Source organism: Phasianus colchicus, chromosome 13 (assembly GCF_987193195.1).
Source record: "Phasianus colchicus chromosome 13, bPhaCol1.hap1.1, whole genome shotgun sequence".
Classification (NCBI taxonomy): Eukaryota; Metazoa; Chordata; class Aves; order Galliformes; family Phasianidae; genus Phasianus; species Phasianus colchicus.
This window is the reverse complement of record NC_143448.1, coordinates 17334674-17349827: the sequence shown is the minus strand read 5'-3', so window position 1 is coordinate 17349827 and position 15154 is coordinate 17334674. Positions and strand designations below refer to the sequence as shown.

The following is a 15154-nucleotide window of genomic DNA, read 5'->3' as shown; positions in this document are numbered from 1 at the left end:
CCAGCTGTGAGCCTTTCTTCTTGCTTTCTTCATTCTCTGCGCTGCCTGATAGTAGAGTCCTGCCAGTCTACAATGAGAAACAAGAGAGCCATGTCTTTGTCCTTTGGCTGCCCAAGGATAGGGCAGTAATTCATTTTGCCGACATGCCAAGGACTTGCCAACAATTTCAAAAGCATGTTTGTTATAAATGATTCTTCATGGTGAATTTCCTTCACTCACCAAAGGAGGAAAGCAAAGAAAAATGACAAGGAGCCTCATTCCTTTTCTTTGGAAACTGAGATTTATTGTAGGCAAACTGAGGATTCCAAAACATTACTCCTATAAGGGAAGGTAACTTAATCTCCAATAAAAATAAACAGCCATGTTTAAATAAACCTTCTGCAATTTGTTGCTGCTTTTTTCCCCCCAGAAGCTGGGGGAACATTTCTTTCATCTAATTGAGCTACTGCACAAGATGCTGCTAAGTGCCTGCTCTGAAGAGCCAGAAATTTCCTCTGCTTTGTGTGGCCTGTTAAGCCATAGGAAAGATAAAAGGCAGAAAACAAAGGGAAAAATTAAAGTATGATGAGCTGCATTTGAAGTGCCTGACAGATGCTGATTTGCTGCTCATGGGACTGCCTTCTACATCAGAGTAGAGGTTTGCCCATCCTTCTGCCCTGATTAACGTGTATATGTAGAGAAGGATAGATGTGCAAAGTCTTCCCCTGATACACACTCCTACAAGCCAGTGGTCAGTGGTTTAGGGACTTCCCACAACTTTTCCATGAGTAGTGAAGTCAATAAATCAGAATAACACTGGGGCCAACACCTGAGGACTTGAGAGCAGTGAATCGTGTCCAACTTGAAAACCTTGGGAGACGAAGCTCAAGCCAGTGAAACAAAAATGGCAACACAAGAGTCATTTCACCAATACAGATTGTTTGACCCTACTTTCAAAGCACACATAATAGAGCTCATAGCAAGGTGCTGACATCAAGAGGACAAAGTGCTCAACACAACCAACAGTAAATGGACTGAAAAGAGTTTGAAAATAAATGCGGACGTTCAAGAAAAAAAAAAACAAACAAGTCATGGGCATCCAGCCCAGTGACTTTTACAGAGAAATTACATCTACCTGTGTGACCCTTGTGTTTCCACCGTGTTCTTTTGTTCTGCATACTTTTGTTCTGAACCTTTTCTTCCTTAGCGTGAGCTGTTAGGAAAACACACGGGAGAACTGTGAATCCCCATTACCTTGTTGAGATAAGAGATAATTAATGACACGGGGCAAATTAATCGTGGAGTCACTTGGGATTGCTGTTCTCAGATGATGTGAATGCATCTCCTTGACTTGGTAGACTTTGCCTTGTTAAGCCCCTTGCGCTTTAGGAAGGTTGTTCCTTCTCGGTTCATCAGCAAGAGAAAGGTAATTACAGCACTTAGAAGCCATTTGGATAAAGGAGGAAAGAGAAGAACAGTGATTTACCTATTTGGGAATTTCTGAGATGACTAGAAGATTCACTGTTAATGGTGAGCTGAGCTCCTCTGCTCAGCTGAGAACCAGGCTAAGGACCAGAGAATCCCAGCTGAGGGGATGCAGTGGCTCTGGAAGAACTGGGAGACAAATCTAATTCATTCCCCGTGAATGAATTCACTGCCTTCATGCATAACTTTAGGCAAATCAAGCAGCATTAAATCCCCTGAGGAGCCAAGTAGCCAGAACATCCTACAGTGTGAAGCAGAATACTGCTGCCAAGGCTCCTTTTCCAGTCTGTGGAGACAGCAGGACACCTGTGGACTGGGCTCCTGAACAGCTGGCATGGGAGGCAGAGGGATGCTGGCCAAAGGAAAATGCCGACAGAAGAAACACGCTTTCAAGCCACTGCCCTCAGGGGAAATTAGATGCTCCAACTGCTGCCTCCCATTCTTCCCATGACAATCTGCATGTCTGGATAAAAGATCTAATGCAGACTCCTCGCCTGAATCACGAGAGCCAGCCCTCACTGTGCATTCACTGAGCTATGTTGAGGGGACAAGCTCTTGAGGCACGAGACATCTCTCTCATCCCTATGCCAATAATTATGTCAATATCTTCCTCTATGTGCTGGATCCTGGGTGACAACCCTTTTCTCCACTTGGGCTGGTCAGTGTAGTCATGCCAATTGTCATTCTCTTTCCAAGACTGCATGCAATGGCTACAGATCCCTTGGGACCACCTCCTCTTGTAACCAGATGCCTACAGAGAAGGAAGGCCAGACCCAAATGCTTCAGGGAAGAGTGCCCATAGCCCAAGGGTGGGATGAGAAGAGAGAGACACCCGTACTACTGCTTCCATTTTTCTTGAGGGTGATGATAGTCAGTTGGTCCAGAGACACGGCGTGGCAAGGTTCCAGAAGGGGACATCACTGAGGAAACGAAGATGCCAATGGATTGTTAGGGACTTTCCGAATCTGTAACAGCCAAACAAAGGAACATTAAGGATCTGTACTTTGGACTGAGACATGCTGAGCTAAGCCACTACCAGGCAGCTACTTCCTTTCATGGCTTCAGTCCCAGGTGCCTAAATTGTCTGTTTACAGGATTCAGTTCATTGTCCCAAGCCCGGATGAGGCAGAGAGGTAGCACCTGAAACCCTCTGCAGTGCTCCTAAACCACACATGCTGGATAAATAACCCTGCAGGAAAGCTCAACTTCAAAATATTTTGCAGTGAAAGTAAAACAACTCAGCATAAAAGTACAACATGTTCTTCGAAGTACGTTCTAGTAAGTACAAGTTGTTGTGATCTTTTCCTATCTTTTGCCAGATTGATCATGAATGGTTTTTTTTTAATTATTTTTTTAAGCTTTTTTTTTTACAAATTAAGATCTGCAGAGTGGGTAGAAAACTCCTTCCACGTTGTGCCCTTCTGCTTCTGTCTGTGACAGCCTTTGATGGTTTCTAAGAGCTGTGAGAATTGTCTCATACTATCTAATGGAGCTCCAAAAAAACCACTTGAAAGAACTCAGAAACCATCATCACAAAGTGACGAAGGGAGTATTTTAAGAACCCGTCTCAAGTATCATTCAGAGACAGATATTTCACTCAGCTGCAGGGCTTTTTTTCTTTTTTTTCACAGAATAGGTAGTTTTCTTTCCAAAAAAATAGAATGCTAACACTTTTGATCCCAGTTCTCCTTTGGCAGTCTTTCAAGTTTCCATCATTTTGCAACCTAGCAAGGATTAAGAGACTTCCTGATGTCCTACTCTTCTCTGAAAAGGAACGCATGGCTGACGTACTCCTTTTGCCTGTAATATTCAGGCACACAATCAATGGGGATGTGTGGCCTGCTTTCCATCTGTTGTTCCATCTTCTGCTGCCCGTGCTGCAATGGTCTGCAGTGTCAGTGCAGCAGGTTTGGACCAGGGTAGACTTTAGTGTGGCAGTTATCTTCTTCTTCTTGCATCAGTTCCCTGCTCTTGAAACTTTCTGAGCCTGTGAAAACACAGCATGGACTTCCTTCTAATAGGGAGGGTGAAACAGAAGAAATAAACCATAGATCTACATGGGAACAGAGCTTTGATTTTTGCTGGATTGGTTAAAACATGGAGCAGATCTCAATTATTGTGATGAATCAGCACACCCTTAGCAGATCTGATTTAGAATTTGCCACTTATCCTGGGCCTCTCTGGACAGAAAAACTGAATGGAAACCCAATGATTAAAAAGAGCGAATGTTTGAAACACTAAATACAGACCAGCCACTCATAAGACTACTGTAAATGATTATTTCATACACGAACACCATAGTAGCCCCAGTCTATTTGTGGCACTCATACATCCTGAACCTCGGCATATTTTATGACTTTATCTGCTGATTTTCCCAGTATCTGAATAATCAGGGTGCTATCTATAAGGGCGGAAAGTCCATGTCCAGCACTGCTTCAACTGAAGCCATTTGCTCCTCCCACCAGCCAGGCCATGCATCTTTGTGCCATCATGATAAGAGCACGCACTGCTGTAAACTCAGAAATGTGAGTTCCAATAAATGCTTCATACAAAGTATCTGAGCTCTAAAGACTCAATTGGGTTCTTCTTTGGTGCAAGGAAAGACAAACTCCCTCACTGACCTCCCTGAGCCTGTTCATGTGCAATCTCCATGTAATGAATGAGAATATTGAAATCTCTCAGGAAACTACAGGCTTGTCTGCCCTTGAGGATGATTTTTCCCACTTGTCTATTTTTTACTTTTAGTTGCTGTATTATGGGCAATAATCCAAGAAAAAATGATTTAATAAAAGCCAAGCAATGTTATGTTAGTAGTGTCTCACTGCAATGGTTTTCAGATGGATAGATATAAAATAATTCCACATCAAAGACAAGTGACATACTGGTTTTATCCCCTTCTGACGTGTCTGCCATCAGATATGGTCCAAGAGAGGCAGAAACGGAGGAAGTGGTAGAAGGGTGGATAAGTCATCTAGCCAAAACCCACTCCCGGTTCACCAGGTTCATTCAAAAATTATTAGCATCTGCACCTTGCCACTCAGTGATAATTGTCAAGATATTCTTCAAGCAACATTCCTGAAAAGTTGTTACTTGACATAGGTACCCTGTTGTAAAGCCTGTCATCAGATCGCTAGGGAGCATCTGGGTTTCCCAACAAGACTAGAGCTGGGAGATGCTGTGGAGGGGATCTGCTGTGACTACCAGTAGGAACTACTGTCATGCAGAAGCATGCAGAAGGAAACGGCACTTAGAGTCAACCAACAGAGAACGACAGAGCCTCAAGGGATGGACTTATCCATTCAGTGGTATATTCGTATATACCACATGTGGTATAGATGTAGGTCAGATTTATAGGGCAGATTCTCTCATTAAAATTCCCCACTTTTAAAGTCAGCTGTGATGCAGTAAACCAGGCTTCCAGGCACACAAAGGTTTTAAATTCAAAAATAATGCAGAATTGGGAAAAACCCAAGTGTCATTTTTGAGCACCTGTCCATCCCCAAGGGCAAATGTATGGCAGAGCACCTGAAGATGTGAGAATTTCATAAGGAATTAAAGTATATAGAATTTCCTTGATTAGATTGGCATGATAGCACATTGCCAGCACAATGGATGGAGAACAGACAAGTGGGAACTCACGTGTCACCCACAGTTAACCATCTTTGGAAGGGACAGACCTTGGCTTTGGACCTGGACAAATGCACTTGTAGAGAAGCAGCACTGACCTAAAGTTTGGTTTAAAGAATAGATTGACCTGGAGGAACTGATTCAGCACAGAGTGGTGAATTCCAGCAAATATCAATGGAAGAACAAAATCTTTCTCCCTCTTGTTTACAAGAAGCAAAAACTCAATTCTGCCTATTCTATGACATCCACCATAACACACCTGGGAAACAAGCTACTAATAAAGTTAAATAAGACACTCAATCACTCACGTCCATCTTTAAAAAAAAAAAGAAAGGAAAAAAAAAACCAAAAAAAAACCACAACAACAATAAAGAGAAGGAATTTCTTGCTTTGCATTTCCTGAATTCTGGATTGCTGTTAACAGGCCATCCTAGCTGAACCACAACCAAACAACAACCTTACCACACACAGTACCTCTGGCTGCAGCAGGCAGGAAGAAGTGAGGCTGTGATTTCTCTCCTGTCCCCAGGGAGGTGCCCACTTCTGACATGCTGTTGCCAGCCACGGGTTACACCATAATTCATGTTCTCTACCGCAGCCCTTTGAGGAGCGAAGGAAGAAGACATGTCTCAAAGCCTTCTGTATTTCAGGAATGAAAACATGAGAGCAGTTTATTCAGGAGTTCTTTCCAGGACTCTGAAAAAGAAGTAGGAGATTGGAAAGGAGAGAGCATTCCCAGTAGGTGAGGTCCCTTCTGAAAGGTGCAGTGTAACATATCAATATTATCCTAGTAAAGAAGCTTGCATTGAATATTTACTTTTACTAAGGAAATTCAAGTCTCATATCTGAGCTCTATAGAATAATTGAATCATTAAGGTTGGAAAAGACCTCTGAAAATCATCTAGTCTAGTCACTCACCAGTACTGCCCATTTAAACCACGTCCCTTGGTGCCACATCTCCACTGTTCCCGAACACCTCCAGGGATGGTGATTCCACCCCTTTCCTGGGCAGCCTGTGCCAGTGCTTGACCACTCTTTCTAAGGGCTGTTCTTCTCTGATTGATGCTGAGGACAGCAGTTTCATGCCTTGCATGCTGTCCTCCATCTGGGGTGTCTACACTGTGAGCTGGGCTGGAGTTACTGGTGGAGGCATCTTCCAGGAACAGTCACTTAGAAGATATTTTTCTTTGGGCTAAGGAGATTTTTGGAACAAAGACTGCTTCTTCTTACTGTACTGTGGATAAAATGAGTCTGAGGTCTCAGCAATCTTCTGGCCGTGCAACACAGTCCATCCTCTGTGTTATTTAATCTCCCCTATGGAACAGCAAGAGAAAGGGAATGGGAGGACCACAGTGGGTGTGCAGGAAAAACGAAACGACCTACAGCTCTTCTAATATGAGTGTTTATTACATTCCCAATACGATAAAGCTGAGATCAGTCCCTTTCATGCCAGTACTACTAAGCTGTTATTGTTTCCTGCATGTGGAGGTGGAAATGTCATATTTTAGCCCTGATTTACTTTCTTTTTATTTTGTGGTTTCCATGCACTAAAACTGACTAAAAGGAGTAATGTGTCCTCTGTAATGGTCAGAAACAGCTGCCTTCATGTGATCTCACAGCCCATTAAGCAATGCCAGGCCTAAAGGTGTTACTGGAGGAAGCATTTTTATTGCCAGTATTCCTTGTGTCTCTGGGGTCGAGGCACCAAAGCAGACTGCTACCACTGCTCAGAGAAACAGCAAAACCTCTATGCAGCTACTTAGACCAAAACTGGCTGAGTTTCCTGCTAAGATGGATTTGTGCACATTTATGACTTGCATGAGATTTTATCACAGCATGCAAGTCTTGGTTTTCTGCCTCAATGCAGAGATTTCAAACCCAAACACACGTCTCTCTCTGTCTGCTTTCTTTTTCTGGAATCAACACTGGCAGAAAAAATTCTCTTCCAGTATTTTCCCTACCAAACCAACAACCAACTGGCTTTGGTTTTCATTACTGTAAGGGCTGATTAATCTGGCACTGATTGCTCCTCACTTTATAAGGGCACAAGGCCAGTGCTGACATACACTAATAATGAGAGTCACCAACACGAGCGCAGAAACCAACTGCAAGAGACATAATGTCAAACCTCAGCATCTAAATACATGGAAGTAATTTGATGAATCTGAGCAACGCCAGGTCAGGGAGAGCTGGCAAACAGCATCCCCGACCCTTGAGAAAAATTAAGCAGCTCTGACATTATAATGGCATAAGTAAGCTATTATCATTACATCATTAGTTTTAATAAGGAGATAATTTCTACCTGTCATTGTGACAGATGGTAAGATAGACTCTACTTTTTCTACTCTCACTTACAAACACCTCTAAAATGGCAAGGTCCTGAGGGATGCAGTAGATACCCTATTTACTCATATAATTTGCCTAGCAAATAGTCAACATCTGAGCAATTACACATGACTGAATACCCACCCAGTCAAATACCAGGTAGCCTGCTATGAGCACACCTTTCCTCTTGGCGGGTTTCCTCTGGGTCCAGAAGTGCCTGGAAAAGAATGAATTGATCCAAATGACTTCGTTCTTTGTTAAGTGAGTTTATGTGTAGCAAAAGAAATATCGCATAGATTTTGGATTTTACCAAAGCTGTATTAATTCTCCGAACTACTGGGGTTAGAAATCAGATAAATCAAGATGAATCTGACAGTATAATTTATTTAAGACATCAGTGAAGCTCACACTTGGGACTGGCAACCATAGCAACAGGAAAAGTCCCAGACACCCTTCCTTGCAAACTCAGTGCTTACATAGGGAAACTCCAGGGTGATGGGACAATCCCTCCTGACAGAAAACCTCAGAACTAGTAAAATACCAGATTTTCAAAGTAATGTAATTTTAAACATCTGTTGAGACACTGAAGAGGGCAAAATCTTCCATAAGAAATAGATCAGGAGCTTCTTTTTATTCCCCACTTTTAGAACTCTACAAGAGAAGTCACTTTCCTATTATTCTTAACTTTTAAAGTACAATGTCTTCTTGAAAAGCTTGAGAATTTATTCTACATACTCATTTTTCCCTAAATAATTGTTCAAAATATTGTATTCTTTTTAAAGGCAAGAATTTCATATACCTCATTCACTGTTTCTTCAGCTCCTGTGCTCTTCTCTTCTTGGGAAGATGCTGCAGAGTAGACCACATGTCCTTTAGCATCTTCTAGGAACACAAGGAAATAAATAAGTCTTTCAGGTTGTGGGTTATTCTTTTAAACAAAACCAGAACTAATTGCACTTTGCCCTCTATTTTTGCCAAAGAACCTCAGAAACTTGCTATAAAACAAGGCAAGGTGCTAACAGCAGAAATAAATAGAAGCGTGTTCATTACATTGTAAACATAAATCAAACAGAAACTCAGTGGCTGCCAAAGTGTCATCAGCAATGAGCAAACCTCATGATAACAAGCAGCATCAGTCAGAAGATGAATAGCACAAGGGCCAGCATGGCTGTGCGTGGTATATCCTTGAGCTGAGGCATGCATATTTTGAAGGAGACCCAGACAGCCTTTACGAGAGGCTCCCGAAGGTCTTGGTGCTGTTTGTGCATCCCTCCATCTCTCCTCAAACTGCCAGACACATAGCTGAAGTCTAACCATTGAAACCACAAGGAATTTCTCTTGGTCCAGCCAGGAGAATTCAGATGTTCCCTTTATATATATATATTTTGGTCTGGAATTTCTCAAGGAAAAAAAAAAAAAAAAAAAACCTCTGCAGTGACAGAATGTCTATGGGAAAAAAATCATATCTGCTGCTGCTGGGACCGAGGGAGACCCAAGCATCTGTCAGGGCTGTGTAGGTTTCTGCTTGTTCTCCACTCTCCTATATGGAGATGCCATTCTTTAGGAGCCAACAATCAGCGATATAAAACCTTAAGATCAGTTGTATTAAAAGGAGCTCATAGAACTGTAGAAACATTAATTTGGGGGAAGACCTTTAAGACTGCCAAGCCCAACACAACCCATCCCTCCATGCCTACTGACCACGACCCTCAGTGCCACGTCTCCATGTTCCTTGAATGCCTCGAGGAACGGTGACTCCTCCACCTCCCCAGGCAGCCTGTGCCACAGCATCACCACTCTATCTGAGAAGAAAGTTTTCCTAATATCCAATCTGAACCTGAGTTCTAGAGGAAACTCTCATTTCCACTACTAGCTGATTTAGCATCTCTGAAGAGAGAGGAGAAGGTATGTCCAGGGTCCCTTTGGGAACCAGGATAGACAATATATCTGTGCTCCGAGGCACAGCCTCTCCCCAACCTCTGCAGTTTCCCTGAAGTAACTCCTACTAAGCAGTAATTCATGGCTCCTGACTAAGCTATAGCAAATCTCGTGGAAGTCTAGGAGATAAATTGTCTTTGGGTTTCCATAAATAGAAGTGATAGAGCACTTATGCTGCCATAGACGCTGCCAGAAGGGTTTGCAACTTCTCTGCTCTGTGAAATTACTTTTCTCTGTGCCTAAAAACATATTTACACTGGGAACAACAAGCTGTGTGGAAATGGCATCTTTTTATCCTGACAAATCACTGGAAAATTAAGCCGCAGTCTTTGATAGACTTCTAGACCACACTGAAAAATAGAACTGAGGAAAACATGAAGAAGCTTGAATTGACTTCAGTAATGGTGAAAAGCTCTGGCTTTGCTAGCACCTGTACTTTCAAAAGTAGCTCCAGTCATTCATGTGCATCCACTGATAGCCCATCACTTTGGTCTCCTCTGCTTCACCCACGGACATCTGGTGTTCCAGGACAGATCCAACCCACTTTTCTCCTGGTATTTTGTCTTCCTGAATAAAACTCCAGCACACCCAGCTAGGTAGGCTGTTGAAGCAAAGTTAGATCTATTAGATACAAATGCCCCTTTAGTTGCATTTAGAAATGTGAGCTGCAGCAGGGAACCTTTGGTATCGTCTCACCTAGATTCTTTTGCTGCAACTTCAGTTCTGCAAATGGTATAAGAGGTAACAAATTGAGTCCTTCCAATCCAGAATCCAAAATGGAGAGCTATAGGAATAAATAGCTGCAGTCTGTTGATACTAAGCACAGATTAGTGTATGAAACCAGTTTCTTCAGCCTGGATGTTCATCAAATCCTCCCTTGAAAAAGCCATATTATTCATTGTTTCCAGAAAATTAGACTTTGCAACAGACACCACAGTGCACATCTTCCCTTCCGCAGTTACTCATACAGTCATTACTTTCAGTTTTCATCAACTGATTTGAATAACATCAGATTAATTATATCCATCATTAATAATCCTGACCCTGGATAAAATTCCCATATACAGAGAAAAACGACAGAATCTGGTCTGGAACTGCTCCTTTATGGGGTCATACTGTTTCCCCAAGAGGAAAAGGGTTCATCCTCCTCAATGATGGGAAAAAAAATTGGCCAAGTGGCAGGAAACACATGGAATTTTCTTTTGATGCCTCTCTCAAAACATTCCCACTCTTCCAAGGGCAGGGCTGTTGGTATTTTCCTTCCCGTCCTTCACCAGGACTCTTCTTCCTGACACTGCTAACATTTATTTGTCATGGCTGGGGAAAAGAGGCAAACCAAATCACACATATATCCATTTCTAAGAAAGGCTTTTAAAATCCTCCAAGATGCTTTCGTCTAAGTGTTCAAATGTATTGTCTGAGCAGCTGCCAGACCACCAGCCATGAGGCTCTATCAAGTGCAACAATTCTTTGTTATTTCATATATTCCTCCAGTTGGAAATAATCAAATATTTCTCGCATTGCGTGGAAAATCAGTCTTGAAAAATGAGTGACATTTTAAGACAGAAATAGGAACCTTCCTCACATAATAATAGGTGTGATCAATTTGGGGATTTTTTTTGCCACTGTTCCTAGAATACCTAGAATACTGAAAGGAGTATTCAAATTTAGGATCACAGAATCATTAAAGTTGGAAAAGCCAGCAAGATCATCTAGTCCAACCATCAACCCATGCCTGTGACTTGAGTAATGATTCTTCTGCAAGTAGTGACCGAAAAAAGATTTTAAAATAAGAAGTAAATATTTTCACAAATTCACAGCATCTTGGATCACGTTCGCCCTAGGATTTTGATAGCAGTTCACAGAATTCATATTAACATGCCAAATTCCATCTCTGCAAGGAAGCAGCCATAGCAGAGAGCATGAATTTATAAATACCATCCCATTTCCATTGCTTGAAGTTTGCTTCCACTTGTACACATTTTGCAAATACATTATACAATTTCCTCCACATGTGTCAGAGGCTGCAAGCATAACTTTTATTCTAGCACCTCTCCTCTCACAGATAGCAATCTATGGTAGCCTCATTGAAACTGACTGAAAAACAGACAAATCCCTTATAAAGATATCCTTGTCTACCTGGTCAGCCATTGAGGAAATCTAAACCAGCACAGGATGCTACCAACTACTCAACACTGCATTTGCATTTGCAGCTCACTTAGGTGCACTGGAATGGCTTCTTGGATGAGGGTCAAACCGTGAGATTCTCAGAAGGTTCAGGCACCTGAGTGGGGAGATGATCATTATTATATAGGAAGGGAATAGAAGCATCCAACCATGATGGATAGGTGCAGAACAGAGGCTTGAAGAACACCGGATTCTTCTGTCTTGAAGCTATTATCTCCTTTGAAATGCAAAAAGCCACAGTTTCTCTTAATGTGAACTTGCACTGAGCAGAGAGTACCACCTGCTGCTTTCATTCTTGGCAATCTAAGGCATGTTAAGTCAATATTATCAAACAAAGGCTGCCAAAATGTAGCCCTCTTCTTCACCCTGAAGAATTTACAGCTTAAGCTAGATTAGGTAAAAAAAAAAAAAAAAAAAAAAGAAAGAAAAAGAAAAAAGAAAATGGGCAAAACAGATAAGATATGCAACACTTCCTGGTGAGAACATGAGAAGTAGGATTACTAGAGATGTTATTCAGAGAGATTTGTAGGAAAAAGAGAGCCTGCAAAGTATTAGGGAAATGAACTGAAAACACTTCTTGCTGCTGGGGAAAAGATTGGATCTTTGTTGAAAAACACAGAATTGAAAACAAAGAACCTTTTGTTTTCAAGCTGTGTCTAAAGCACTTTCAATAGTTTTGACAACCTTTTAAGGGAAAGTTTTTGACAAATCCCACACTCAGCCTTCCAAAGAGAGAGAAGAGGGCAGGATGCTGCAAAAGAGAATGGAGGTACAAAGGTACGGGTACAAAGACATTGATGGGAGACAACTGTGATGGAGAATGGAGGGAAAACACCAGGAGAAGTTAGCTTTGAGGTCAATGGTGTGTATGATGCAAAAATGCAACATGTCACATGAGAACAAAAAGCAGAAATGGAACGGTCAATATTTCATTCCTCACAACATGGAGACACAAAGGTCTAAAAGTCATTTTTGGAGAAAGCTGACCCCATTTCTCTCTGTCCCTGACAACTCTTCACCAAAGCACCATAAATTAATCACCTACCTGAAGTGCAGTTATGCACCCATGTTTGATGCACAGCAGTGAGAGGGTGGGCAGGCAGCACCTCGGCTGCTCTAAAAAGCACTTTGCAAAGACCAAGAGTTCAGAAATGATTCAAAAAAGAAATGACAACGTAAGATAGTTTGTTTTAGTGGGGATAGAGGCTGGGAGCGAGATAAATCAGTGCTGCCAAAAGAAAATCTGTACACTGCAGTGTGTGCTGCCTTTCAGGTCGTAAAAAGAAATATGCTGCACATGAGGAATTTGTTCTTAGCTCTGCTTCGTGAACTGGCAGGCAACAGCCTTAAAAAAGTCACTGTCATTTTTATAGAACGAATTTTAACAAGATGTTCTGTCCTTGAGCAGGGGCTATTCCCCATGTCCCTAGGCACCTGATCTCCATAGCCAAAGCAAAGCATGTGGGACTGAAAAGCAAGCAAACGAACAGCCTCCGTGCAAAGCGCCAGATGCAAACAGGAGCTGCTGAAATGGACTTTCATCTTGTCAAACACAGCGTAAATCTCTGCTTCTGAAGCAGCTCCCTGAAAACCAGCTTGGGCTCTGCAGCAAGGTGGATTAGTGAATAGATGTGTGGGACCTTGGCTGCTGGCTGGGATTTGATGCATTTGCCAACTCATCTGCAGTGTCCCTCTGCTGCTGCTGCCTCCAAGCACGCTCCTGGTTTGGTAAACATGGACAATTCCAGGGTAAACTAGCATAAACTTCTCCACACCATTTTCTTAATATCTGATGAACCTTCCAGGTGAATTATCCCAGCAGGTCTCAGTAAGATGCCTGTCTCTCCTCTTGCATGGAGAACAAAAGATGGATTATTCCACCACCAGGCAACAACACATCCCCAGTGGATGGCCTGCTCAGAAGACCAAGGCATCATCATTTCATTTCTATGGCTCAGCCACTCATTTCACCGTGCTGTGAATGCAGCTACCATCCTTGCAACACCACATGGGAAATGCTTATTCCTCTGCAGGGTTTAGTAGAGTGGATTTCTACACTATGAGTTTAAGGAAAGCCTTCAAAAAAGCCACATCCTGTGTGAGTCAGGTACAACAGTGCATGTAGAAGACACACTGGCTTTGTAGCCAGCAAGAAGTGATGTGATATCCTGAGCAGCTGTCTCCTGTTCCTGCATGTCCCACGTTCATAAATAAGCCAAAGGGTAACCCGGCTCTAAAAGACTCAGTCAGTCCTCAGAAGATCTTTAGGGTTTTGGACATGAGCATAAACACGTTTGTGTTTATTCACAAGTAAATATAAATAACATGATGTTTTTCTTACTCAGCCTGGCTTTGACACATGTCAGACATTTGGGTGGTAAGACATGATGCAATGATGGTGATGGGACCTTCCTACAGGACCCAGCAAAGGCAAAGCATCAGCCAGAATATTTGGGCAAAATCTGTACTTGTTTCCAAGCCACAGTGTTTATTCAAAGCCTACTGTAAAGATATTTTTCTTTCCAACTGCTCATGGTTTGTGCTAGGTTATTGTTGGCTACTCTATCATTTGTAGATAGTTTCACATCTGTTAGCCTGCAAAGAGCAGCATTGTTCTCTTCTCTCTCTGTTTCTCTTTCTGGGATTGTTTTGGAAAGGACACTTGTAGGTTACATAGGCTTCACCTTGTACTTAAATCATTGTAAAACTCAGGTGGTCAATTCAACACCCATATAAAGAAAGACCTTATTTCGGTGTTGGAAGTCATGGAGATGTCAACTCTCATTTACTGCTTGCCATCTGCAGAGTCAAAACCCTTGGCCATTTTCATCAAATTCTCAAAGATGACCAAGAGGAATTCAAAAATTATAAGGGCAAATGTACTTTGAACGCAATATGGCTTAATTTTAACCAGCAGAAATTTCAGAGAAGAAAATAGAACTTGTTGACACGAAGTATGTCAGAGTGTGAAGTATGAATAGCTACGTGGAGTAGCTCATCTAGTATTCTGTAAGAGCTATAAATCTGTCTGGAAATGAGTCATAAAATGCATCATAAAAATGTGCAATCAAAACTATAACATCAGCTTCAAATTTATGATAGGTAACTTACAGAGAGCATTACATATGTGAACTTCAAATCAAATGCTGTTCAGCTCTATGTTTCTGCAAGCATTTGAAAAAAAAAAAAAAAAACATTTTCTATAAATTTGGTATTTATGGGAACAGTAGTGAAAAATAAGTAATTTGAAAGACAGCACAAACCTGCCATAGAAATTGAGATACAGAACACATCGCTGATTTCTACCAAGTCCTTGGAAGAAAAGATTACTCATTGATTTTAAAGAGAATTCTTTCTCTCCTGCAAAGATTTGATTCACTCAACAAACACATATCTCTGTTTTACTTCTTACCTTAAAAGATGATTTTTCTGACCTCTGTATTCCACTGTAATTATCTTGTTGGTGTTAGCTTCTCTTTTTTCCTCTCCTAAAATACAGCCATGTTGTTTCTGTGAACAAATTAATACTGGATGGTGAGAATGGAAAGGGACACTGAAAAGAGACATGGTTTACTGGGTATGGTGGTGATGGGTTGATGGCTGGATTAGATGA

General features: G+C 41.7%; 1 long non-coding RNA gene across 1 annotated transcript; it reads right to left on the bottom strand.

Annotated features, from left to right (window-relative positions):
• Window positions 1–369: 369 nt before the first annotated feature.
• Window positions 370–8300, bottom strand: LOC149916187 (uncharacterized). Its single transcript, XR_016470781.1, has 5 exons — window positions 8216–8300; window positions 7561–7633; window positions 6010–6405; window positions 5566–5787; window positions 370–2429 (listed from the first exon to the last, which is right to left on the bottom strand). It is a non-coding gene; the product is annotated as an uncharacterized LOC149916187 (long non-coding RNA).
• Window positions 8301–15154: the final 6854 nt, after the last annotated feature.